The sequence below is a fragment of the Arachis ipaensis genome, chromosome B01 (genome assembly GCF_000816755.2).
Source record: "Arachis ipaensis cultivar K30076 chromosome B01, Araip1.1, whole genome shotgun sequence".
Taxonomy (NCBI): Eukaryota; Viridiplantae; Streptophyta; class Magnoliopsida; order Fabales; family Fabaceae; genus Arachis; species Arachis ipaensis.
In genome coordinates, this window is record NC_029785.2 from 47,848,714 (window position 1) to 47,875,108 (window position 26,395).

Consider the following 26,395-nt stretch of genomic DNA (forward strand, 5'->3'; position numbering starts at 1 on the left):
TAGTCAAGTACTAATAAAAAATGATAATATTTACAAGCCATGTAATATTACTCTTTATTTAATTTTATTTCTTTAATTAACTGTGATGCAAAGCTAATTTATGTTGATATATACAAAATAATTGTTTCGGTGACATCCTACTTAGTAAAGTAGGGGGTTTACAGAGAGAGGGTGATGCACCACTATTTTGTGGAACATCTTGTACTTAATTGAGTGGATTTTATCCACTATTCTCACACTTATTCATAGAAATCGCATGTTGTACATTTTCCTTCCTGATTTTGTACTATGATTGAAAACATGCTTCGTTGCTCTTAAATTTTACTAATTTTAATCCTCTCTTATTACCATTCGATGCCTTGATATGTGTGTTAAGTGATTTCAGAGATTATAGGGCAGGACAGGAATGCTTAGAGGATGGAAAGGAAGCATGCAAAAGTGGAAGGAATAAAAGAAACTGAAGGAACTGCTAAAACTGTCCAGCCTGACCTTCTGGTACTAAATCGACCATAACATGAGCTACAGAGGTCCAAATGACGCGGTTCCAGTTGCGTTGGACAGCTAACAACCGGGGATTCGCAAAAATATATAATTTGAAATAGCTGCCCCAAAGCCAGGTGACGCGCACGCGTGGATCACGCGCACGCGTGGATCACGCGCACGCGTGACCTGGGAAAAATCCAATATACGCCCACACGTGGACGACGGTCACGCGTGACTTTGCCGTGTGCTGGACGTATCAGAAATTGCTGGTGCTGTTTTTGACTCAATTTTCGGCCCAGAAAACACAGATTAGAGGCTATAAAGTGGGGGAATGCATTCATTCATTAAACAACTTTCATAATTCATAATTGTAGGTTTTAGATGTAGATTCTGAGAGAGAGGCTCTCTCCTCTCTCTTAGGATTTTGGATTAGGATTTCTCTTAATGGTTAGGTTTACTTCTTCTTCATTCCAAGTTCAATGTTTCTTTAATTTATGTCTCTCTTCTACTTTTATTTATTCTAATGTTTTTTCTTGTTAATTACTTATGTTGCCAAATTGGCTTATGAAGCTTTCCATGTTATATTTCAATTTATGTTTAAATACAATTTGAGGTATTTCAAATTTATGATTGTTTTCTTCTATTTATGATATAAATAGTTTAGATTTTTTCCCTTTTGGCTTTGGTTGAGTAATTGGTGACACTTGAGTTGTCAAACTCAGCAGTTGATTGAAAATTGGAAATTGCTGATTGATTTGGATCCCTCTAAAGCTAGTCTTTCCATAGGAGTTGACTAGGACTTGAGGAATCAAGTTAATTAGTCCACTTGACTTTCCTTTATTTAGTAAGGATTAACTAAGTAGGAGCAATAAACAATTTTCATCACACCTGATAAGGATAACTAGGATGGGATTTCCAGTTCTCATACCTTGCCAAGAGTTTTCTTAATTATTAATTTATTTTTCTTGTCATTTAATTTACTTGTTCTTTAATTCAAAAACCCAAAAATATACCTTTTTCCATAACCAATAATAAATCATACTTCCCTACAATTCCTTAAGAGATGACATGAGGTTTAAATACTTCGGTTATAAATTTTATTGGGTTTTGTTACTTGTGACAACCAAAGTTTTTGTACGAAAGGATTCTTTGTTGGTTTAGAAACTATACTTACAACCCTCTACCTCCAATATTCAACACTCAAGCTCTAGTGCACTTCCTTTTCAACCGCATAATGATCTTTCCATCCCATCACCATCCTCCATGGAAGAGCACCCACATTCACCAATCCAAGAGCAAGATGATCCCAATTATGCTATCGATATGGAACAAGAAAGAAGGAATCATCTTCATGAATCCATACTTCATAAGAAGCTAGAGGAGGCCCTAAGGGTAGCGGTAGGAGAGACCCTTGAAGATGAAAGAATAGTTGAACAGTGTAACGACCCAACTCCCAGTATGCCATGGTCATACAAGAAGCCAAGTGTTACCAACTTGTTCTTCCTAATTATTAACTATTACTTAATATATGAGCCTGTTCCTTGTTAGAACGTTGCCAATTTTACGGGTAACATTTTTTTTACTTATATCGTTGCGAGCGAGGGAGTAAAATAAATAAGCACAGAATGATAGAAATAATAAAGAAGCATAAAGAAACATAGAAATACAGCTAATATTGTACATCATGTATACTATAACAAAACATATAGTGTTCACAAAAGATTAAGTCAGTTTACATCCTCGTCAACCTACGTAGCTAATATATACACGACACTCCCAGGGTCTGGCCCTTACAAAAAGCCGCTAAGCTGGCGCCCGGGCTAGCCTAACCACTATATAGCTCCTAGCTCTCAGGTGTACTAACACAAATGAGAGACTAACTAACAGATAATGTTAGACTAGAGTGTCATCAAAAGAATTCCCCTACTGCTGTTGGACTATATCTACACGTGGTTGTTCAGAGAATCATCGTGAGGCTCATCCATCTCCTCATCCTGCTCTATCTCTATCTCAGGATCCTCCTCCTCATCATCATCCGCAGCTACAACTATACCCTCAGATCTACCAGAAACACTGTTGTCACTATGTACAAAACCATTGGCGAGCACAGGTCCGTTCGTGTATATAGGGGCTAACCCACCGTCCGGTAGTGCCAGCTCATCAGGCTGTGGAATGTCAGGGATCGGCTCAGAGGGAAAGTCCTACTCTGGTGGTATCACAGGTACGTAGTCACCAGCTAACTCGGGCTCATCAAGAATGATAGGCTCAGGTTCCACCTCATTCAAAGGTTGAGCTGGTATAGGGTGCTCAGGATCATCAGGAAAAGGATGTACAGGTGCATCAGGATGTAACCAGGATAAGGGAAAGTCGTAAGGAGCATTAGGGTCAAAATGCGGGCTAGACAGAGGATGTTGAAAAGCTCGATTAGGTAACGCATATCGTCTAATACGAGGCTCCAAACCCATAATGAAGTAACTGTGATGTACCGGATCCTTATAGACGTAAGGGTCCTCAAACTCATAGAAGATCACGCCCGTCTCCATCTGAGGGGGAGGAAGGGAGAGAAGGGGTAAGAACTGGGGAGTCCTTAGTAGGGTCGGGGTTATTAGTTACATTCATTTATTCGATCTCGATTAGTAGATGGGTAATAGAATATAGTAAAGTAGTGAACAAAAGTTAAAAATAGATAGAAAAATAAAGAACATAACACAAGCAGGAGAATACAAGAAGATAAAGCACAGACATAGCACTCAAGCAAACAAACATAAAGAAATAGATCACACACAAGTAGGAATGCAACAGAGAATAATGCGCAGACAAGAATGATGCATGTCTAGTCCTAGTGCAGGTAATGAGCTCATTTGTTGGTTTCTACCCGCTCCCGACGTAACCCAGCATTACCAGCTGGATATGGCTTTCCTGTTGGCAATACCCCTGTGTACAGGAAATAACCCCTCTGCCACCACAGGGTCCACTGCACGCAGGAAATAACACATCTGCCACTGCAGGGATGTATGCCGAAACACCTTCTGTATACAGGAAATAACCCCTCTGCCACTACAGAAATGGAACAGGTGGTCACGGTACTCTGTAGCAGGAAATAACCCCTCTACCTTACAGAAATAAAATATGGATCTGTACCGCAGTAAAGCGTTTCTCAGTGGTCGCACCATTATCTATCTGACTGCCACAATGCAGCAGATGAACATATAGATATCTCTGAGGTTGCCTTAATGCAACAAATGACCTCTCAATAGGTCCTCTGCTATTTATCATATTAATCTCTTCACTTTGTCTCTTTATTCTGCTCTGTTTGTTCTTTTCTCTGCGCTTCCTTACTTTATTCTGCTTTCTCTGTTTAACTTATGTATTTAAAGCTTATGTAAATTTCGATATGAATAGTTAGCCTGTCCCAAGTATAGGTTCATTAAGTCTATACTGAAATAGTTTAACTTTTCATATAATACCTAACCCTATTCGCAATTCAAAGACTAACTATGTTGCCTAAGTTCGTTCGCTAGTCTCTGTCTGTTTTTCTGTCATTAAAATTTTACAGACTTTTCTTTGTTTTTTATCTTTTCTTCAGCTTTTTATCTTTCTTTTATCTTTGCCTCACTAATATGTTCTTACCACTCCCTAAGTGTTTTATGAAGGTAATTATGAGATTCTGCGCTTAAAGTTGTCTTTCTAAAGCTTTTACAGAAAACTGCCTTTTCCGCATTATTTTAGTATTTTTATTAAAATATTATTTTTAATTAAATATTATTATTTAATATTTTATTATTATTTATTATTTTATTATTAATTTTCGAAAATTAACTTATCTTTTACTTTTAACCTTTAAAATTCACTTTTTACCACCCGTAACTTTTAATATTTCTACTTTAACCACCCTAACTTTCAGAATTTACTGAATAACCCCTCAAACACCAAAATAATTACAACCTTGCCCTTTTTAAGATCTAAAAGGTGTTCTTCAATGTTCTTCATCACACTCAAAGTGTTCTTCGTGTTCTTCGTAAATTCTTCAGATTCTTTCTCTGTTTTTACCCGTTTATCAGTCTTTTCAGCAACCGATTTTTACCATAATTCATAATAAATTAGCAGCCACTAAAACTCCATATTTTCTACATTATTTTAACACAAATTTAACCCCAATTTAAGCTCTAGGGTTTGTTTTTCCAGCATCCCTCAAGAACAACATTCATAGCTTAAATATCATCAAATTTCATCAAAATTTCACCAAAATTTCAACAAGAATCATTCATATAAACCATCAATTTCAAGCACAGCCAAACCATATCATAATCACACAACTCAAACACAATCAATCAAGATTAATTTCGTCAAACCTTACCTGGTTTTGCTGCTCCTAATTCAGTTAAACTTTCAGGTGGTCCTTAAGCACTTTTTCCTCCTAAATCACATCAAGAACAACTTTAAATCCAAAAATCCTCAACTAACCATATCTCCCTCAGCACATTAGGAAGTGATTTCTAACCTTATACTTGCTGGAAGTTCACATTTCTTGGCCCTTAAATCAAGTTAACCATGATTCCTAAGGAAGAACATCAAGAAAACACATGTTTAAGCATGTTTCCTTGAAAACCGAATTGAAGAGGGAGGGAGACAGCCATATCACCTTATTTGCAGCCTTGATATGTTATATGGTTATTTAGAGGAAGAAGAGAGGATCATTTTGGTGAAATCGGAGTTTTGATTTGAGTTTTAGTTCAGAAGAAATCAAGCTTTGAAGATTTATGAACCAAGAACTTTCTCTCCTTTTTCTCTTGATGAGTTTCGGCCACAATGAGCAAATGAGGCAGCCTTGGGGGTTTTGGGGGTGTAGGATGAGTTGTGATTGGTTGTCTTGGAGGTAGATTAAAATAATATTAAAATATCTCAGGTCTATAACTACTAAAACTAGATGTATCGGAACACTTGTGAAAACATCTCTAAAAATTATTTTCTGAGCTACTAGCATAAATGACACTAGTAAAACATTTATTATGAGAATAAGACTTGTATAATGAAGCCTTAGCATTGCTAAAGTCATCAGAGAGTGCTAGTGCTAAGCTGCACTAGTAAACTGTGAACCCGATTAAACCGATTTTCTGTTTTTAACTAAAACTAGCCAGTTAACCTTATAATATTATTCAAGAAGCTTCTAATACTAATATAATGATAATATCATCCTATTATCTCTCTTCTCTCATAAATTGAGTCCGGTTTGTCAAACTGAGACTATTTACGAAAAACCGAATCAAAACTCCTAACCGATACGGTTCAAAAACTAGGTTCTTCGTGACCACGTTATCGAGCTTGCCTCGGAAAAGGTTATAACTTAAAGAAAACATAATGACAATGAGGATTGAGATACTTTATGATATATCAAAGGTTTTCCCTTACTGATCTTTCGGAGTTCTCCGTACTTTCAGAAAAGATCTCGCGTACTCGAAAATCGGGGTTGTTACATTCTACCCTCCTAAAAGAAAATTTTGCCCTCAAAATTTTAGTTACCTGAGAATAGATGCGGGTAATCATCTTTCATCTTATCTTCCAGTTCCCAAGTGTACTCTTCTCCTCTTTATCCCCAAGCTACTTTGACTAAGCGAACAGTCTTGCCTCTCAGTTGCTTATCACTTCTTTCTACGATCTGAACTGGTGATGCTTGATATGTTAAATCATTTCGTAACTGTACTGTCTCTAGTTGTAAAATGTGATTCTCGTCGGGAATATATTTCTTAAGTTGCGAGACATGAAAAACATCATGAAGGTTTGACAGATATGGAGGAAGGGCTACTTGATAAGCTACTAGACCGACTCTTTTAAGTATTTGGAAAGGTCCCATGTATTGAGGGTTAAGCTTTTTAGTCTTAAGGGCTCTACCTATTCCAGTAGTCGGGGTTACTTTAAGAAAAACATGGTCTCCCTCACTAAACTCTAAGGGTCTACGTCTATTATTGGCATAGCTCTTTTGATGGCTATGTGCTGTCTAGATCTTCTGACAAATCCCCTTTATCTTTTCAGTAGTTTCTTGCACTAGGTCTGGACCTAAGACACTAGCTTCTCCGTCGTCATTCCAACACAATGGTGTCTGACATCTCCTTCCGTAGAGAGCTTCATATGGTGCCATCCCGATACTTTGTTGGTAACTGTTGTTGTAGACAAACTCAACCAATGGCAAATATCTATCCCAACTGCCCTGGTTATCCATCACACAAGATCTTAACATGTCTTCCAACGTTTGGATTGTTCGCTCTGATTGTCCGTCTGTCTGAGGATGGTATGCTGTACTCATGTGCAATTCTGTACCTAAAGCTTTCTGGAAAGCTCCCAAAAATCTGGAAGTAAACTTCGGATCTCGATCTGAGACAATTGACGAAGATATTCTGTGCAATCGTACGATTTCTTGAATATATATCCGTGCCAGCCTTTCTAATGTATAGTCAACTCGAATCGGAAGGAAGTGCGATGACTTTGTCAACCTGTCCACAATTACCCAAATGGCATCGTGTCCTATTGAGGTCCTTGGCAATCCCGTGACAAAATCCATAGTGATTTGCTGCCATCTCCATTGTGGTATTTTCAAGGGTTGCAGGGTTCCTGACGGCTTCTGATGCTCCACCTTCACCTTCTGGCAGGTTAAACATTTTGAGACATAATCAGCTACCTCTTTCTTTAAGCCCGGCCACCAGAACATTTGTTTCAAATCTTGATACATCTTTGTTACTCCAGGATGCATAGAAAATCTACTTTGATGAGCTTCTGCAAGAATCCTTTGCCGCAAATCTCCAAAGCTAGGCACACAAATTATGTTCTTGTATCTCCAAAGACTGCTACGATCTAGTCTTACAGCCTCTGATTCCTCTACTTTCATCTGTCTCAGCATCGTCATCATTTCTGAGTCCTGTGCTTGTGCTTGCGGAATCCTAATCTTAAAATCTGGTGTTATATGCAACTACGCCAAACGGACTCTACTTGACATCTCAGTCATAGCCAACTTAAGGTCCTCAAATTCCGCGAGTAACTTTTCTACCTTTATCATCATCCAAGAGATACTCAAATTCTTCCTGCTCAAGGCGTCTGCCACCACGTTCGCTTTTCCTGGGTGATAACTTAACTTAAAATCATAGTCCTTCAGGAACTCCATCCACCTTCGCTATCGCATATTAAGATCCTTCTGGTCAAAGATATACTTTAAACTTTTGTGGTCAGAGAAAACTTCTAGTTGAGCGCCATACAAATAGTGTCTCCAGATCTTCAGAGCAAACACTACTACAGCCAATTCCAAGTCATGTGTCGGATAATTTCGTTCATGAGGTCTCAGCTGCCAGGAAGCATAAGCCACCACATTTTTGTCTTGCATCAGCACACATCCAAGTCCTTTATGAGAGGCGTCACAGTATACTTCAAAAGGTTTCTGCGGATCGGGTAGTACTAGTACAGGTGCAGTTGTTAGCTTTTCCTTAAGCATCTTGAAGCTTCTATCACACTCAGCCGTTCAGATAAATGGAACTTCCTTTCGTGTAAGGTAAGTCAAAGGTAAGGCTATCTGTGAAAATTCTTTGATGAACCTCCGGTAATAGCCAGCAAGTCCAAGAAAACTCCGAACTTCTGTAACAGTCGTAGGTGGTTCCCATTGCACCAGTGCTTCAATTTTTGAAGGATCCACTGCAATTCCTCCCTGTGATATAACATGTCCCAAAAATGCTACCTTCTCTGTCCAGAATTCGCACTTTGATAGTTTAGCATATAATTTCCGATTCCTCAGTATCTGCAATACAGTCCTTAGATGCTCTTCATGCTCTCTTTCTATCTTTGAATAGATGAGAATATCATCTATGAAAACTACTACGAACTGATCAAGGTACGGACGGAAAATATGATTCATGTAATCCATGAAAATCGCAGGAGCATTAGTTAGTCCAAATGACATAACCGTATACTCATAGTGACCATATCGAGTTCTAAATGCAGTCTTCGGTATATCTGACTCTTTCACTCGAATCTGGTGATAGCCCGATCGTAAATCAATCTTTGAGGACACAGTTGCACCTTTTAACTGATCCATCAAATCATCTATCCGTGAAAGTGGATACTTGTTCTTAATAGTGACTTTATTTAGCTGTCGATAATCTACACAGAGTCTCATTCCACCATCCTTCTTCTTTACTAGCAACACCGGAGCTCTCCAAGGTGATGCACTGGGACGAATAAATTTCTTTCCAAGTAGCTCATCCAACTGCTTCTTTAATTCCGCAAGTTCCAGTGGTGACATCCAGTACGGTGCTATGGAAATTGGTCCGGTTCTAGGTACTAGTTCAATGCTGAATTCCATCTCTTGTTGAGGAGGAAACTCAGGTATGTCGTCCGGGAAAACATCAGAGAGTCCGGGAAAACACTAGTAACATATTTATTATGAGAATAAGACATGTGTAATGAGGCCATAGCATTGCTAAAGTCATCAGAGAGTGCTAGTGCTAAGCTGCACTAGTAAACTGTGAACCCAGTTAAACCGATTTTCTATTTTTAACTAAAACCAGGTAACCTTATAATATTATTCAAGAAGCTTCTAATACTAATATAATGATAATATCATCCTATTATCTCTCTTCTCTCATAAATTGAGTCTGGTTTGTCAAACTGAGACTATTTACGAAAAACCGAATCCAAACTCCTAACCGATACGGTTCAAAAACTAGGTTCTTCGTGACCACGTTATCGAGCTTGCCTCGGAAAAGGTTCTAACTTAAAGATAACATAATGACAATGAGGATTGAGATACTTGATGATATATCAAAGGTTTTCCCTTACTGATCTTCCGGAGTTCTCCGTACTTTCAAAAAAGATCTCGCGTACTCAAAAATCGAGGTTGTTACAAACAGAGTTGTCATGAAGTGGAAGACATCAAGGAGGAGTTTGATTTTATACTAGAACAACTAGAGGAAGCCGTAATTATTGAAGAGGAAAAAGTGGTTGCAGACTTCGGAGATACGGAACCTCCATGGGAAAGTCAACTTATAGAACCTCCTTCAAAGACGTTTGAAATTGATGTTGAGGAGGGTGTACAAGCTCCAAGGCATATCATGGTTGAAGACTTTGAAGGGGATGATCAAGAGATGGACTCAATCATTTATGAACCCTTATCTAAAATAAAACCCTCTCCCATTGGACTTGACATGGAGATTAAAGAAGAAGAAGCACAACCTCCCATGCCCTTGGAAAGCAATGAAGAAGAGATTGAATTGGAAGAAAGCTACCAAGAGGAAGAGGTTGAAATTGAATAAGCTTACAAGGAGGTGTAAGAATTCAAAGAAGAGCGCAAGGGAGTGGAGCTTACAAGATCATTAGAAACACCTCTCCCAAAGCCATTACCATCCAATACAACATTCAAGTGGGTAAAATTCTTATCCTTGACCTTTACTTTTCCACTTGAATATGGTTTACTTGAGACGGATGGTCAACTTAGAGCTCTTTGTGGTATTAAGAGTAAAAGGGAGATGGGCAGTGGTTGGCAACACCATCCTAGGTTCGTTATGGTTGGAAGCTCAAGGCTTGATTGCAAGGGTTGGCATAATTCTCAATTAATTAGGTCTAGGAGGATGTTTGGGTGCCTAAATGAGAATTCTAAGGCTGAACCACCCGGATGGAATCATCGTGATCAACTTGAAGACGGGTGTAGAAAAAAGATTTGGGATCCGGGAATATATGAGGATCAAATTTGGGAGCTCAAAGCTTGTGAAAAACTCCATCAAAGCTTGAGAAATTTACTTGGTATTGATAGAGCTTATTGGAAGTCCAAGCATTGGTGGAAGTTTCAAGACGAGTTCAAGCACAAGCCACCATGACAAGGAGCTCACCGAATGTCCAACTTAAGGAGTATAACTAAGAGTGCTAGGTGGGAGACAACCTACCATGGTATGGTCATTCCTTTTCCATCTTAGTTTTATTTTGTTTTGTTTTATTCTTAGTTTTATTTTATTCTATTTTTCTTAATGACTCTTCTCATAATCTCTGCATATAGTCTGCATTTGCATTTGAATTCTACATAAAAAAAAAAGCACGCGATGCGCGATCGTCGCTGACGCGTCCGTGTCATATATGCATTCGAAAAAAAGAAGAAAAGAAGCAGAGAGTCACGCGGGAGCGTGGCTGGAGGCATGCCTTAGGCACAAGCACGCCCACACGAATGCGTGCCCTACGCGTCCGTGTCATTTGGCGAATTCAGCCTCCCACGCGTGCGAGTCGCCCATGCGCACGCGTGACCCTGCAAAATCAACGTAAAGAGGTATAAGGCAGAAAGTTATGATGGAGTGGGGCTGGAATGATGCCGGAAGCACAAGTCCTATCACGCTTTCGCGTCATTTTTCAAAGTAAGGCCATTCACGCGTGCGCGTCACCCTAAATTTTGGCAATGTGCGTATGAAACAGAGAGTTGTGCGTGCGCGAGGCTTCTCTCGCGTCAATAGCACAAATCAGGTTACGTGTACACGTCACCCACGCATACGTGTCACTTGAAAATATCACAACCCATGCGAACGCGTGCCCCACGCGTCCGCGTCACATGCGACGCACAGTTTAACTAGACCTGTGCCAGAATTCTTATCTTTTCTTCCCTAATCCTAATTTTTTTTCTTTTCCCTTCTTATTTCTTTCTTCTTCCTTCTTTCTTCTTTATTCTTTCTTACTTTCTTCTTCTTCATCTCTTTAACTTCTCATCCTTCTTTACTTTCATTCTATTTTACTTAATTTTTTGGCATACTTCCATTCATTGTATTTTAATTTTGTGCATATTTTTATTTTCTTTTCTAAGTCTATTATTTTTCCATTGGTGTTAAATGTTCTTATTTAATTGTTGTCTCTTTTCTGGTATTAATTTGGTGCTTAGTGACTTATTTTACATTGTTGGGTAATATTATTTATTTTTCAAATCCCAATTTCTATGATACATGTGTTTCTTTTGCATTGACATGAATTTATACTGCCTTGTTCCCCATTGTTGCAACTTTTGCACTATTAATATGCCAACTTGCTTCTACTATTTTCTCACTTGCATGTTGTAGCTACCATGTAATTGAAACTCTCATCATTTGGCATTAACCCAACCATATTTTAAATTGATCAAGAGATGGACTCAATCATTGATGAACCCTTATCTAAAATAAAACCCTCTCCCATTGGACTTGACATGGAGATTAAAGAATAAGAAGTACAACCTCCCATACCCTTGGAAAGCAATGAAGAGGAGATTGAATTGGAAGAAAGCTACCAAGAGGAAGAGGTTAAAATTGAAGAAGCTTACAAGGAGGTGGAAGAATTCAAAGAAGAGCACAAGGGAGTGGAGCTTGCAAGATCATTAGGAACACCTCTCCCAAACCCTAATATAGAGGTGAAGATTGGAAAAAACACTCTACGAAAAGTTAAAAGTTTTAGGTATCTTGGGTGCATCATACAGAATAATGGAGAGATTGAACAAGATGTAAATCATAGGATCCAAGCAGTGTAGTCAAAATGGCGGAGCGCATCTGGTTTTATATGTGACAAAAAAGTGCCTTTAAAACTTAAAGGTAAATTCTATCGCACCGCTATAAGACCGGCTATGCTTTATGGTACGGAGTGTTGGGCGGTTAAAGGGGAGCACGAACATAAGCTGAGTGTGGCAGAGATGAAGATGTTGAGATGGATGAGTGGTCATACGCGATTGGATAAAATAAGGAATGAAGATATAAGGGAGAGAGTTGGAGTAGCACCCATTGTGGAAAAGATGGTTGAATCGCATCTTAGGTGGTTTCGACATGTGAGAAGAAGACCGATAGAACATCCAGTCAGGAGGGTGGATGAGATGGAAGATGGACAAGGGGTGAAAGGCAGAGGAAGACCTAAGAAGACCATCCATGAGGTGGGCAAACGAGATCTACATGTAAATGGTCTCTATGTAGACATGACATATGACAGAGCACAATGGCGTCATTTGATTCATGTAGTCAACCCCACTTAGTGGGACAAGGCTTTGTTGTTGTTGTTGTTTGTATGTCTCTTTTAGACTCTTTTTACACACTTTTATCCTAGTTTCTCAATCTTTATACTTTCGATCTCTTTAAGCATTATCATATGAAGTATTTTATTTATTCTTTATCTTCCAAAACTTGCAATTTGCCCCCAAGAGCTTCTAAGTCATTCATCCACTTTCGTCATTACATACTTTCATCAAACTTTCATAACAAGCATAAGTATCATATTTTAAATATGTATTCCTGCATCAAGATCATCATAAACAATTAAAATCATTCATCGTCATCAAAATGTCATCAAGCATCAAGGAAGGTACTTTGTTCACAAGAAAATATTTCTAATTAATCCTAACTCTTAATTTTTTTATGAGCCTCCTCAAATCACTTTCTTAGCACTTCTAGCTTCCAAAAGTTCCCAAATAAGAGCAGCACATCAATTAATGAAAACTAGGCCTTATGGCCGAGACCTTTTAGGAAAATAAATGAGACTAGTTTTTTGCCTTTTTAAGCTTGAGCTTTGGTGTGTGGATTATTCCTAAAGATCCTATGACATGAAACATGAGTGAAATATGGTTAAACAAGACGAACACAATTTCTTGCTTCTTGAAGTTATATGGTTGAACATGTAGTGAAAGAAAAATGAAAGATTTCTTTCCTTTTTTAACCTTAGATTCTTGATGTCTAATCACTCGTTTAGAAGTTCGTAATGTTCACTTGCTATAAAAGAAATAGACAATAATAAACTCTTCATAAAGGAGTCATGATGACCGAAAATAATAATAAAAAAGGAAAGATATTATCTTTACTCACCATGAGAATCTTAAAGGAATTTCAATAAGAGGATAAGAGGAATGATCCTGTTTGGTTGCTCGGGTACCGGACGGTTGGGGAGGTCCTTCGGTTGATAAGGTGGGGTATCACCTGGTTCTGGGTTGCGGGGTTGGAGCTGGAGCAGCCGATGTCTCGAGATCTTGGTGTGGAGAGGGGGGTGCCACCTGCAAAGACACTCCGACGCTCTAGTCAGTCAGGTGTGCAAGCAAAAAGTGGGTAAGGTGATATGTGTGACGTACTTTGGGGGAGGGGTAGGACCCTCCCCTTATATACCTTGTCAGAAAAGTGGGCCCATAGGAGAAGGCCTCCTTCCAGGAAGTTTCCTTCTCCCCAGCTTTTATGCAGCTGGCAAGGAGGGTGCGTGGCTAGGTCGCCAGACGGGCGGATACGGTGACTCGCCCAACCGGGTCGGTAGGTCTTCGGGCCGGGTCGGTCTACACGCCTAGCTGGACTGGGCCGTAACAGTGCCCCCAACGCGCTAGCAATGATCGTGAGTGCCGTTGGTGGCGTGTTATGTTCTCTCTTGTGCGTTGTCGCTTGGTCGGCCGCTCGTGGAGGGGACGCGCCTCCTGTGTGAGTGAGTCTGCTCCTTGTCGTTGGGATAACCTTTGTCGCCTCGTTCCTCGCGTTAGGCATTTAATGCTCATAATGGGTTGTTTCAAACCCTGCGAGTAAAGACTATTTTGTCCTTGCCTTTTGCGCTTCTTGAGTTAGTTTTCTAACTCCCCCTCCCCCAGTTTTGCGTTTCATTTTCTCTTCAATGCCTGGTTCTTTTCTACTTCCATCTTCTTCCCTCTCGAATTTTCTACTGCGATTTCTGTAACCTTGTGAATTCGCTTCTTCTTACTTCCTTTCGAATTCCTGCAATTCTCCTGGTAAGTACTCATCCCTCGCTCTCTGTTTCATGTTTATTTTATCTTCGTTGTCTATGCTCCTGTATGCATGATGTTCTCCTGATTTGACTTGTATGTTGGATGACATTAGTGTTAGGAAGGTGCATTAGGGGGTTACCATTCCAGGGTATTAGTTTTTAGGCTTACTTAGGATTTGCTTCAGCCATGCTTGATTGCAGTTATTGAATAGGCAAAATGTAGTTTCTGGACCTTTTTCGCACTTCCGACCTCGTAACTAACTGAGTGGTGCCCCCACTGTAGGTATGGCCCCACGTCACGTTACACGAGGTTCCGCCTCAAGCATGGCTTACGACCGGTATACCTGGGTGACTTCCGACGTGAAGAATTTCCCAAACCAAATGGGTGACGAGGAGCTGACCGAGTTCCGCCAAGCCGAGTACTTGTGGGGCGGTATCGATGAGGAGTCTAATTACGATGTTTTCGTCCCCGCCCCTCACGAACGGATATACGAACTCAACCCTCCCTCCCCCCCCCCCCGAGTTGCCGACTGGATCTGGTTCTACAAGGCAATGTTTACCCAATTGGGGGTTCGCCTTCCTTTTTATTCTTTCCAAATGGCGCTCCTTAACCGGTGTTCCGTGGCACCGTCGCAGCTGCATCCGAACAGTTGGGCTTCCATCCGCTGTTTCGAGATAGTGTGTGAATATTTAGAGCTGCCGGTGTCCATCAACATTTTTCTTTATCTCTTTAACCTTACGAATCCTTCCAAAGAAGGGAAAGCGAGGAAAGGGTTCATGTCCTTCCGGTCAGCCCAAGGTCGGAAGATTTTTGGCTTGTTTGAGGACTCTTACCACGGGTTCAAGGACAAGTACTTCAAGGTGCGCCCAGTCAAAGGTCGCCATCCCTTCCGGCTGTTGTTGGAGGGGCAGCGCCTCATCCCGACATATTGGAGTTTCGGGGCGGGGTCCAATACCTTTATTAAAGTAACATACAAGGGAATGTCCTATGTGGACAAAAAGATTGCCGACATGTTGTTGGCTATTTTTGGGAAAATTCATGTGAACCCCCATCTCCTTATAGGTGACCGGGAGGTCGCTATAAATTATATTTGTGAGTAGCTTTAACTTGCACTTCTTGTGCTACTGTTTCTTTGATTTATTAAGCCAATTTCACAACTAACCTGTTTCACTATTTTGCTGCAGTGGGAATGTCTGCCGAAGTAACAGGCCTTGAGAATTTATATAACACCTTTCTGGCTGGTGACAGCAATGAGGAAACGGATGACGGGAAGCAGGAGGCCCCACCTGAAAATAACGAGAAACAGATGGTGTCTCCTCCCCATGATGTCGAGATGTCGGACCAAAATGATGATGAAGCGCATGCCTCTCCCGTTCATGGTGAGGCGGTTGGTACTAGCGAGGGCTCGACCTCCAACCCACAATTTGAGGAGGATGATGTGAAGGTTATCCACAACCCAAAGAGGAGGAAGTCTTCCTCCAGCCCTGAAGGAGTCCTCACTGTGATGGAGAGGAACTTTGATGCTGGGAACTTTATAGACTCCCAGTTGCTTCCCAACACGGAGGAATATTTTCATGGCTCGGATCTCACTGGGCAAGCGAGGTGGATGTACCAATTTCTTCTACGTGGCACCGCCATAGCCAGGAAGGCCGAGTTTGAGCTGTCGGGAACGCAGTTAGTGCAGAGGAGGCTCGATTCCTCCGTTAAGGCCAACAATCAATTTAAGATGCAAGTTGAAACACTTCGGGAGCAGCTGTCCAAAGCAGAGGAGAAGCTCAAGGCTGCCGAGGAGAAGGCCACAGTAGCTGAGGAAAAATTGAAGACTTCTGATGCAGCTGTTTCCCGGCTAGCCAAGCGGGAGATTACTCTGGAGAGCCAGCTCAACACTGCTCAGGGTCGGGTGGCTGCTTTGGAAAAAGAACGCAACGAGGCCACCTCATTGGCCAAGACTGCTCAAACCGAAGATGAAGGATTTAAGAAGAGGTACAAAAAGACCGTGAAACAGGGGAAGAGCGCTATCTTGATGACTGCAGAGGCCCTTAAAGCCCAAATGAAGCTCGTGGCTCCTGACTTTGACACGTCGGCAATCGGGGTCTTTAAAACCATCAAGGACGGCAAGATTGTCGATATGCCGAAGAAGTGATCTCCGTACTCTTGTATGAGTTTTCTAATTTTTTGTTTTTGTGGACCTTGTCGTGTAGTTTGATGAACTTTGTTGTTGTGCATGTTGGATCTTGCAACTTTGAACTGCTTTAGTAGTCGCGTGGTCGGCTTATGATTACTGTTTTTCCTCGCTTACTCGATAGTGCATTTTCTTACCGTTTTGTTATTATTGGCTTGTCGATTGCATTTGTTTACCGTTGCATTGGTAATTTGACAAAGCCAAGTTGTGGCTTCATTATTGCTACAACCGTTTGTTATGGTGTTAACTTAGTTGGTTTCCGGGGTGATCAGTCCCGGGATACCATGTCGTTACTTCATTTAGCATGTATCATAAGAAATTTGTTGTCGTAGAATGTATAAAAGGGAAAAAGTAAATTTAATAAGTGGACATTAATCGGCAGTTGAACAAGTCTATTGCAAGGATAAGTATTTAATAGAAGTAAATTATTTTATGATAAAGCGAAACACGGGTCTTACTGAGCTGGTCAGGTCGCCTACTCGGCATGTTTGGGCTAAGAATAAAATCTTCTTAAGTTACCCGCGTTCCACGTTCTCGGGACTTCCTTGCCGTCGAGTCTTTCCAACTTGTAGGCGCCCTTACCAATCACCTCTTTGACCCTGTAAGGGCCTTCCCAGTTAGCCGTCAGCTTACCTTCCCACTGAGTCGGCATCCTGATATTGTTGCGCCGCAGGACCAGGTCATGTTGTTAGAATTCTCTCCTGAGTACTTTGGCATTGCTTTTGACAAATGGGTCATCTCTCTAGCCTCGTCTACTAGGTCTTTCTTTACAGCTTCCTCTACTCCTCCCAGAAGCAACCCTGGGCTCGGCTCGCCGACCTCTATAGGTATCATAGCATCGACCCCGTATGTCAAGTGGAATGGGGTTTTTCCTGTGGACAATTGCTGGGTTGTGCGGTAGGACCAGAGGACAGAGGCGAGTTCATCAGCCCATGCTCCCTTTTTCTTTTCCAGGCGCTTCTTGAGGCCTACCAAGATGACCTTATTCACTGCCTCAACTTAGCCGTTCGTCTGGGGGTGTTCCACAGATGAGAACTTTTGCTTTATGCCCAAACCGACGAGGAACTCTACGAACTTCTTATTAGTGAACTGCGTCCCGTTATCAGAGATAACGACCTCAGGGATGCCGAATCGAGTTACCACTTGTCTCCACAAAAACTTGCGACAATTGGATGAGGATATGCTGGCCAGTGGCTCATCCTCTATCCACTTGGTATAGTAATCAATAGCAATTATGAGGTACTTGACTTGCCCTGGACTGACCGGAAAGGGTCCCAGGAGGTCGATTCCCCAATGTGAGAAAGGTCGGGAGGACGTCAATAGGCTTAGCTCGGTTGCCGGCACCTTGTGGAAATTGGCATTCTCCCGGCACTTGACGCATTTTCTTACTAACACTTTGGAGTCCTTCATCATCGATGGCCAGTAATACCCTGCTCTGATGAGCTTTCTTGCTAAAGCTTTGCCCCCGATGTGGTGACTGCAGCACCCCTCATGGACCTCTCTGAGCACATAGTCCGTTTGGTTGGGATGTAGGCATTTCAACAAGGGTTGGCTGATTCCTTTCTTAAACAACTGGCCCTGTATGATTGCATACTTGACCACTTCTCGCCTTATCATTTTGGCCAGCTTGTTGTCGCTGGGGAGCCTTGCCTTCTCCAGAAAATCAATGATCGGGTCTATCCAAGAGGGTTCTGATTGAATCAGTTGCAGGACCACAGATGATTCCTTTACCAAACCCTGAATGAGAGACTGGTTGCCGGCCCCTGGTTTTGTGCTTGCTAGCTTGGACAGGAGGTCTGTCCGTGTGTTCCTTTCTCTCGGAAATTGTTGGATCGTGACCTCCTCAAATTGTTTGCTCAACTCTTTGACCTTCTCCAGATACTTCTGTAACAGTGAATTTCTGGCTTGGTAGGTCCCATTGACCTAAGAGGTAATGACCTGCGAGTCACTACACACCTCTAGCCTTGTGGCTCCGACCTCCCTGGCCAGGATTAAGCCGCCCAGAAGGGCCTCGTACTCCGCTTAATTGTTTGACACTGGGAACTCGAACTTGATCGACTGTTCATATATGACATCGGCTGGGCTTTCCAAAATGATTCTGGCACCTCCGAACGTTTGGTTGGAGGCCCCGTCTACGTGGAGCTTCCACCGTATGTTCGTTGCCTTGGTTGGGTCTCCCGTTACTTCTACCAAGAAATCGGCCATGGCCTGCACCTTAATCGCATGCCTGGGTTCATACTGTAAGTCATACTGGGAGAGCTCGATAGCCCAAGTCATCATTCTTCCCACTAAGTCGGGTTTCTGGAGTACCTGGCAAATTCCCTGGTCTGTCCTCATGACCACTTGATGACCCTGGAAGTATTGTCATAATCTACGGGAAGAGGTCATGAGTGCAAGTGCCAACTTCTCTAATTTGATGTATCTCAATTCTGCTCCTTCTAGCGCTTTGCTCACAAAGTAGATTGGTTGTTGAATCTTTCCTTCTTTTCGCACTAAAACCGCCACCATTGCTTCATCCGTTATGGCCAAGTACAGGTATAGTGGTTCTCCAACCTTAGGCTTCCCAAGAATAGGTGGTGTTGCAAGAATCTCTTTGAAATGCTCGAATGCTTCTTTGCACACCGGGGTCCATTCAAATGCTATCCCTTTTTTCATCAGGTTAAAGAATGGTAGCACCCTAGCAGCCGATGCCCCGAGAAACCGTGATAGCGCGGTGAGCCCCCCTATCAACCTTTGAACGTCTTTGATGCACACCAGGCTCTTCATTTGGAGTACTGTTTCACACTTTTCCGGGTTGGCCTCTACCCCTCTCTGGGTTATCATGAACCCCAAGAATTTCACCGCTTCCATGGTGAAGGCACATTTAAGTGGGTTGAGCCTCATGCCGTGTTGTTAGAGGCAGGCAAATACATTTTCCAGATCACCTATGAGATTATCAGGTCAGGTGGTATTTACTAAGATATCATCTACGTATACTACCACTGTTTTGCCTATAAGGTCGTTGAATATCTTATTCATCAACCTTTGGTAGGTGGCCCCTGCATTCTTTAGCCCGAACGGCATTACCTTGTAGCAGTATGTTCCTCCTGGTGTTATGAACGTCGTCTTCTCCTCGTCAGGCCGGTGCATCGATATCTGATTGTAGCCAGAATAAGCATCCGTGAAGCTCAGATACCGATATCCCACCGCCGCGTCGACGAGAGCATCTATGTTGGAGAGGGGGTAGGAGTCTTTGGGATATGCTTTGTTAAGATCGGAGTAATCTACGCACATCCTCCATTTCCCATTATGCTTTCTAACCAGAACTACATACGACAGCCAAGTCGAGTAGTCGAGTTCTCAGATAAATCCCGCTTCGAGAAGGCTGGCAGTCTGCCTGGCCACCTCCTCTGCTCTTTCTTGTGACATTTTCCTTCTCCTCTGAGTGACCTCCTTGGCCCCCGCTCTGACGGCCAAACGATGCGACATGAGCTGCGGGTCTATCCCCGGCATATCGGCTGGCGTCCAGGCAAATAGGTCGCCGTTAGCCCTAATCATTTCCATTGAAGGTTCCTTCAGGTCATGTGGGAGATTCCTGTTCACAAAAGTGAACTTTTCCTCTGTGTCGCCAACCCTGAATCTTTCTAAGTTCCCTTCTGGTTCGGGTTCGGGTCTGGGTTTGTCGTCGACTCTAGCGTCCAGGTCGGCGAGGAATACTCCCGATGCTTCTTTGGATTTCTTCCTTAAGGAGAGACTGCATTGTCGCAAGTGACTGCCGTTTCCAAGTCTCCCTTTATGGATCCGACAGATCCATCATCAGCGATGAACTTCATTATCAACATCTTTGTACTGATCACTGCCCCGAGATCGTTGATAGTCTTTCTTCCTAGGATGACGTTGTAGGCCGTGGAGTCTCGCAGAATCACGAACTCAGCCATTACCGATCTTTTTCCCTGTCCTAGTCCTACGGATATCGGTAGGGAGATTGTCCCGTCGGGATTGATGAAGTAGTCTCCCAAGCCTACGACAACGTGCTGGTGAGTCCTTAAGTCGGCATCCCGGAGACCCAAGGCATCGAACACGTTACGGAACATGATATTCAAGTCAGCCCCGGTGTCTACGAGGATCCGCTTGATGAGGCCGGTCCCCACTCTGGCCGTGATGACCATGGGAGGGTTTTCTGACACCTCGTCAAACCATTGGTCCTCTGTACCAAACGACATAGGCGGAACCCTCTTGGAGCTTCGCGCAGGAGACGAGGAGGCCGCCAAGACCTTGACGTCCTTCTTGTGTGCCGACCTCCACCTTGGAGCCGCGTCTCTTGCTGTTACCACGTTCACTATGTTAAGGCCGTGCTCGTTGTCCTCTGGCTCATGACGTAGCTTCACTGCACGGGTCTTGTCCTCTCCCTCGCGGTCACGATCTCGTCTCCTCGGCCCCCTGATGAGGTGGAAGAATTCAGCCAGCTTTCCGTCCTGGATCGCTTGTTCTAGCGCGTCCTTCAGGTCAAAACAGTCCTGTGTCTTGTGTCCGTAGCCCTTATGATAATCATAATAGAGGCTTTTGTTCCCCCCGGTTCTGTCCTTGAGAGGTCGGGGCTTCGATAGAATTCCTTTCTCAGCTATCTGCTGATAAACTTCTATGATGGGAATGGTGAGGTGGGTGTAGTTGGTGAATTTTCCGATTTGGGGAAATGGCCTGGATGTCTTGCTCAGCCCGCCGTCTCTGGCATGCTCCTTCGGCCTTTTCCCGCCACCGTGCTGCCGAGGTTGATTGTAGGCGGGCTGCCGTTTGTTGGCTGCCACGACTTGACTGACTTCTTCATTGTTGATATATTCCCTGGCCACGCTTTGGATCTCTTGCATCGTCCATACCGGCTTCGTGGTGAGGTGCTTCCTGAAATCCTCATTCAAGAGTCCATTCGTCAAACACAAACTGGCCATCGAATCAGTTATCCTGTCGATCTCCAAACATTCATCGTTGAACCGGTCCAAGTATTTTCTGGTCGGCTCGCCGGGCCTTTGTGTCACCACGAGTAAGTTGATCGGGTGTTTTGCCTTCGCAATTTGGGTAGTGAATTGGGCCAAGAAAGTGTGGCTTATGTCCAAAAACCTAGCAACGGAGCCTTGCGGGAGGCTGTTAAACCACCGTATTGTAGGTCCCGCCAGAGTGACCGGGAAAGCGCGACACCTTACTTCGTCTCCTACTCCCTCCAAGTTCATTCTGGCCTCGAAGGCCGTAAGATGCTCCTACGGGTATTGGGTTCCGTCGTACCTCATGTTCGTCAGCTTATCAACGTGCTTTGGTAGCCGGACCTCGAGGATGGAACGATGAAACGGGGTTGTGCCCATTATCACGGGTCACCGCATTCTCCTCGGCCTTTCTTCGCCGTCTTCCCGGTCGCACCCTGTGGCACGTCGCCCGGGAGAACGGGAATAGCTTGGTTCGGGAGTTCGTTGACGATGTTCCTGATCTGCCAGCTGGCGCTCCAAGTTCTGCATCCTGTGACGCAATTCCTACATTATTCTGGCGCTATTGCTACCTGTCCCCCCAAAGGGGCATCTCTCTTGAGATTGTGAAGACGGCTCGGGTCGTCGTGGAGGAGACCTCGTGCGCTCCCGAGAGGAAGCCACGGAGGCTTCCCCTCTGGGCTCGGCCCCGCGGCCTGGTTCTCCAGGACCCTGTACGACGTCCATTTAGGCGGTCCCCACAGACAGCACCAATGTTCAGTTGCTCGGGTACTGGACGGTTCGGGGAGGTCCTTCGGTTGATAAGGTGGGGTATCGCCTGGTTCCAAGTTGCGGGGTTGGAGCTGGAGAAGCCGACGTCCCAAGATCTTGGTGTGGAGAGAGGGGTGCCACCTGCAAAGACACTCTGACGCTCTAGTCAGTCAGGTGTGCATGCGAAAAGTGGGTAAGGTGATATGTGTGACGTACCTTGGGGGAGGGGTAGGACCCTCCCCTTGTATACCTTGTCACAAAAGTGGGCCCCAAAGGAGAAGGCCTCCTTCCAGGAAGTTTCCTTCTCCCCAACTTTTATGCAGCTGGCAAGGAGGGTGCGTGGCCGGGTCACCAGGCAAGTGGGTACGGTGACTCGCCCAACCGGGTCGGTAGGTCTTCGGAACGGGTCGGTCTACACACCTAACTAGGATGGGCCGTAAATGCTCTTGAGTTTTGGAAGGAAGGATTGTATGAGTAAGGATGTATACACGTTTGGAGAGAGTGGAGTGATAAGGTTGAATTTAATTCTCTTTTTTATCTTTTCCAAGAGAGAGAGAATTTGGTCATGGTGAGGAGGGGAGCATAAAGATTTTGTGTCTAAATGATGTGGTTTGGATGATTTCCCTCATGGTTATCCTAGGTGAATTCACAACATGGTGAATTAGCACGTGGTGGGTATTGTTTTATAAGAAGGGGTGAATGTGGACAAAGAGAACTTGCGGCTGAGGTTGCTTCTTAAAAGATAATTATCAAGGTGGTAATTATTTAGCCACTTATTTTTACCATATTAGATAAAAATGGATAATTATACAGGTACGAGCAATGTCAGTATCATATATTATCTCAACTCTAAAATATTTCTAGAACATTTTGGTGAGGATAAATAGGTCAAAAAATACTCATAATAATTTATTACCGATTAAATTTGATCTCAGTAATTAGTAGTTATTAATTACTAGTATTTATTACTATTCATGCATTTATTACTACTATTATTCATTTATTCATTAATTAATTTATTTTTTTAATTTGGACCCGCTTCCTTAAACTAAAGTGAACCGTGACTCTCGAGTTTTGCAAATTTTAGTCGCAAAATACCCAAAAATTGTTTTACTGCAAAGCCAAGTTCTTACATATATTCCACTATAAACAAATTAGTATTATCATAACATGACCCATATTCCCCTTCAATCATGAATTTTTGAAATTATAGGTTAAAACTTATTTTATTTTAATTAAAACATAAATTTAACTTGAGAGATAAACTTGATTTACCCTTGATAAATAAAAGTTAAAGTTCTACAACTAAATCTTGCTTGTTGGACTTCTCCTTGTCATGTCATCCTCATTACATGCATGATTGCTTCTTTTATGAGCTTGTGTTTGAATTTGGTGCATGAATCTTCATGTAAAAATTCATTTTTACTTACGGTAAAATGATAAAAATGTTTTATATCGAATATTCGTCACAACTTTACATCTATTAAAATTATTCATCAAACTAGATGTTATATCATGGAATATATGTCATGCATTTATTTTTCCATTTCTATATAGTCAATGAATAGATTAGGTTAAAACCATGCAAAAGATATAGATTTATTACTTTTTAAAACACTAGTTATAACAAGAATCATAAGCACATGTTTGTCATTCACCAAAACACATAGGCATGCATATCATGCAAGATAATAAACATGCATTCAACTAGAATAAAATTACTAACAAATCTGACGGTAATTAATGACGTGAATTCTATTTAAATTGGTGCACTCGTTACCGTCATATTTTTCCGTTAGTATTATTTCCCTAAATTTGAATTCAAAGCCCTCCCACCTCATTTTTGCACCACCCTCTCTATTCTATTCCCTCTTCTCTCACCACCAGTCACTATTGTCGCTGATGAGAAGTTATATTGCGACCTCCTCTTTGAAGCATCGTTGCTACCACTATCCTCTTCTCTGTCGTCGATGTTGTTGTTGTAAGAGCCACCGTCATCCTCTTCTTCCTTCTCTATGTGTGACGTCACCGTTGCCACCACCGAGCTTGGCCGCTGCTGCTGCGCTTGTCGTGCGTGATTCTCCCCTCGCCCTCCCATTCTAAGGTTTGTTCTTGTCTTCTTTTGTTCGAAGTACACAGGGGTTCGACCACGTTCATGAAGACAAGAGCCAAAATGGTATAACTTCTTTTAATATAGTAAGCTAGTTGTATATTTTTTTTAATGAGTAAAATTTCAACACGGCCCCTAATTATTTCACGAACTCTCATTTTACCTCTCATCGATTAGAAAATAACATTGCAGCTTCTTATTAACTCCGCCAGATATTCTACCGCCTCTATTAATGTCTCCATCTAGAGCTGAATTTTACTTACGTGTACTGTTAATTCAATATGTGTTAAGCAACTATTTAAAGGGACAAATCGTCTTCTAATGAATTAGCAAAATGCTGTCATTTTGCGCATCTCTATTATTTCTCAGACGCATGCTTGGCAGCGGCATTGGCGTCATGTGCAACAGCGACTTCCTAAGTTCCTCGTTGTTAGCGTTATATGTGATGTCAGCTTCCTCAAATTTTGCCCACTTCCTCCACGGTTTCATTTCTCATTTCCTCGCTATCCACTTCCAGCGCTAAGCTAACTAATGTTTACTTGTGAAAATTTTGGGGCAACAATTTTTAATATTTTTTATTATTATTTGGTCAATACAAATACTAAATTATTTTTATTAATTTATGTATACAAATTCTGAAAAATATAAGTACAAATTGTTTTAATTTATATATGCAAAATTCTAATAAATATAGGTGCAAACAACATTTTCCTTCCTGATTTTGTACTATGATTGAAAACATGCTTCGTTGCTCTTAAATTTTACTAATTTTAATCCTCTCTTATTACCATTCGATGCCTTGATATGTGTGTTGGTGCGCAGAAATTGTGATTACACTTTCATTATGTAAAATTCATCGCTCTTTCTTTCCCTGGTAATGGCGCCAAAAACATGATGCCAATACCATGGTTCACAACTTCGCACAACTAACCAGCAATTGCACTGGGTCGTCCAAGTAATACCTTACATGAGTAAGGGTCGAATCCCACGGAGATTGTTGGTATGAAGCAAGCTATGGTCACCTTGCAAATCTCAGTCAGGTAGGGTTAAATGTGATTGGATTAGATAATTAAAAGATAAATAATAAAGGATAGAAATACTTATGTAATTCATTGGTGAGAATTTCAGATAAGCGATTAGAGATGCTTTTCGTTCCTCTGAACCTCTGCTTTCCTGCTATCTTCATCCAATCAGTCTTACTCCTTTCCATGGCTAGCTTTATGTGATACATCACCATTGTCAATGGCTACTTTCGGTCTTCTCTCGGGAAAATGATTCAAATGCCCTGTCACAGCACGGCTAATCGTCTGGAGGCATCACCCACGTGTAGAGGTCCTCCTTGGAGTTGAACGCCAGCTTTTGTGCCAGTTTGGGCGTTCAACTCTGGTTTTGGCTCCTTTTCTGGCGCTGGACGCCAGATTTGGGCAGAAAGCTGGAGTTGAACACCGGTTTGCGTCGTCTATTCTTGGCCAAAGTATGGACTATTATATATTTCTGGAAAGCCCTGGATGTCTACTTTCCAACGCAATTGGAAGCGCGCCATTTCAAGTTCTGTAGCTCCGGAAAATCCACTTTGAGTACAGGGAGGTCAGAATCTAACAGCATCAGCAGTCCTTCTTCAACCTCTGAATCTGATTTTTGCTCAAGTCCTTCAATTTCAGCCAGAAAATACCTGAAATCACAGAAAAATACACAAACTCATAGCATAGTCCAGAAATGTGAATTTAACATAAAAACTAATGAAAACATCCCTAAAAGTAACTAGATTCTACTAAAAACATACTAAAAACAATGTCAAAAAGCGTATAAATTATCCGCTCATCACAACACCAAACTTAAATTGTTGCTTGTCCCCAAGCAACTGAAAATCAAATAGGATAAAAAAAAGAGAATATACTATAAATTCCAAACTATCAATGAAACATAGCTCCAATCAAATGAGCGGGACTTATAGCTTTTTGCCTCTTGAATAGTTTTGGCATCTCACTTCATCCATTGAGGTTCAGAATGATTGGCATCTATAGGAACTCAGAGTTCAGATAGTGTTATTGATTCTCCTAGTTCAGTATGATGATTCTTGAACAAAAATATTTTATGGGTCTTGGCCGTGGCCCTAAGCACTTTGTTTTCCAATATTACCACCGGATACATAAATGCCACAGACACATAATTGGGTGAACCTTTTCAGATTGTGACTCAGCTTT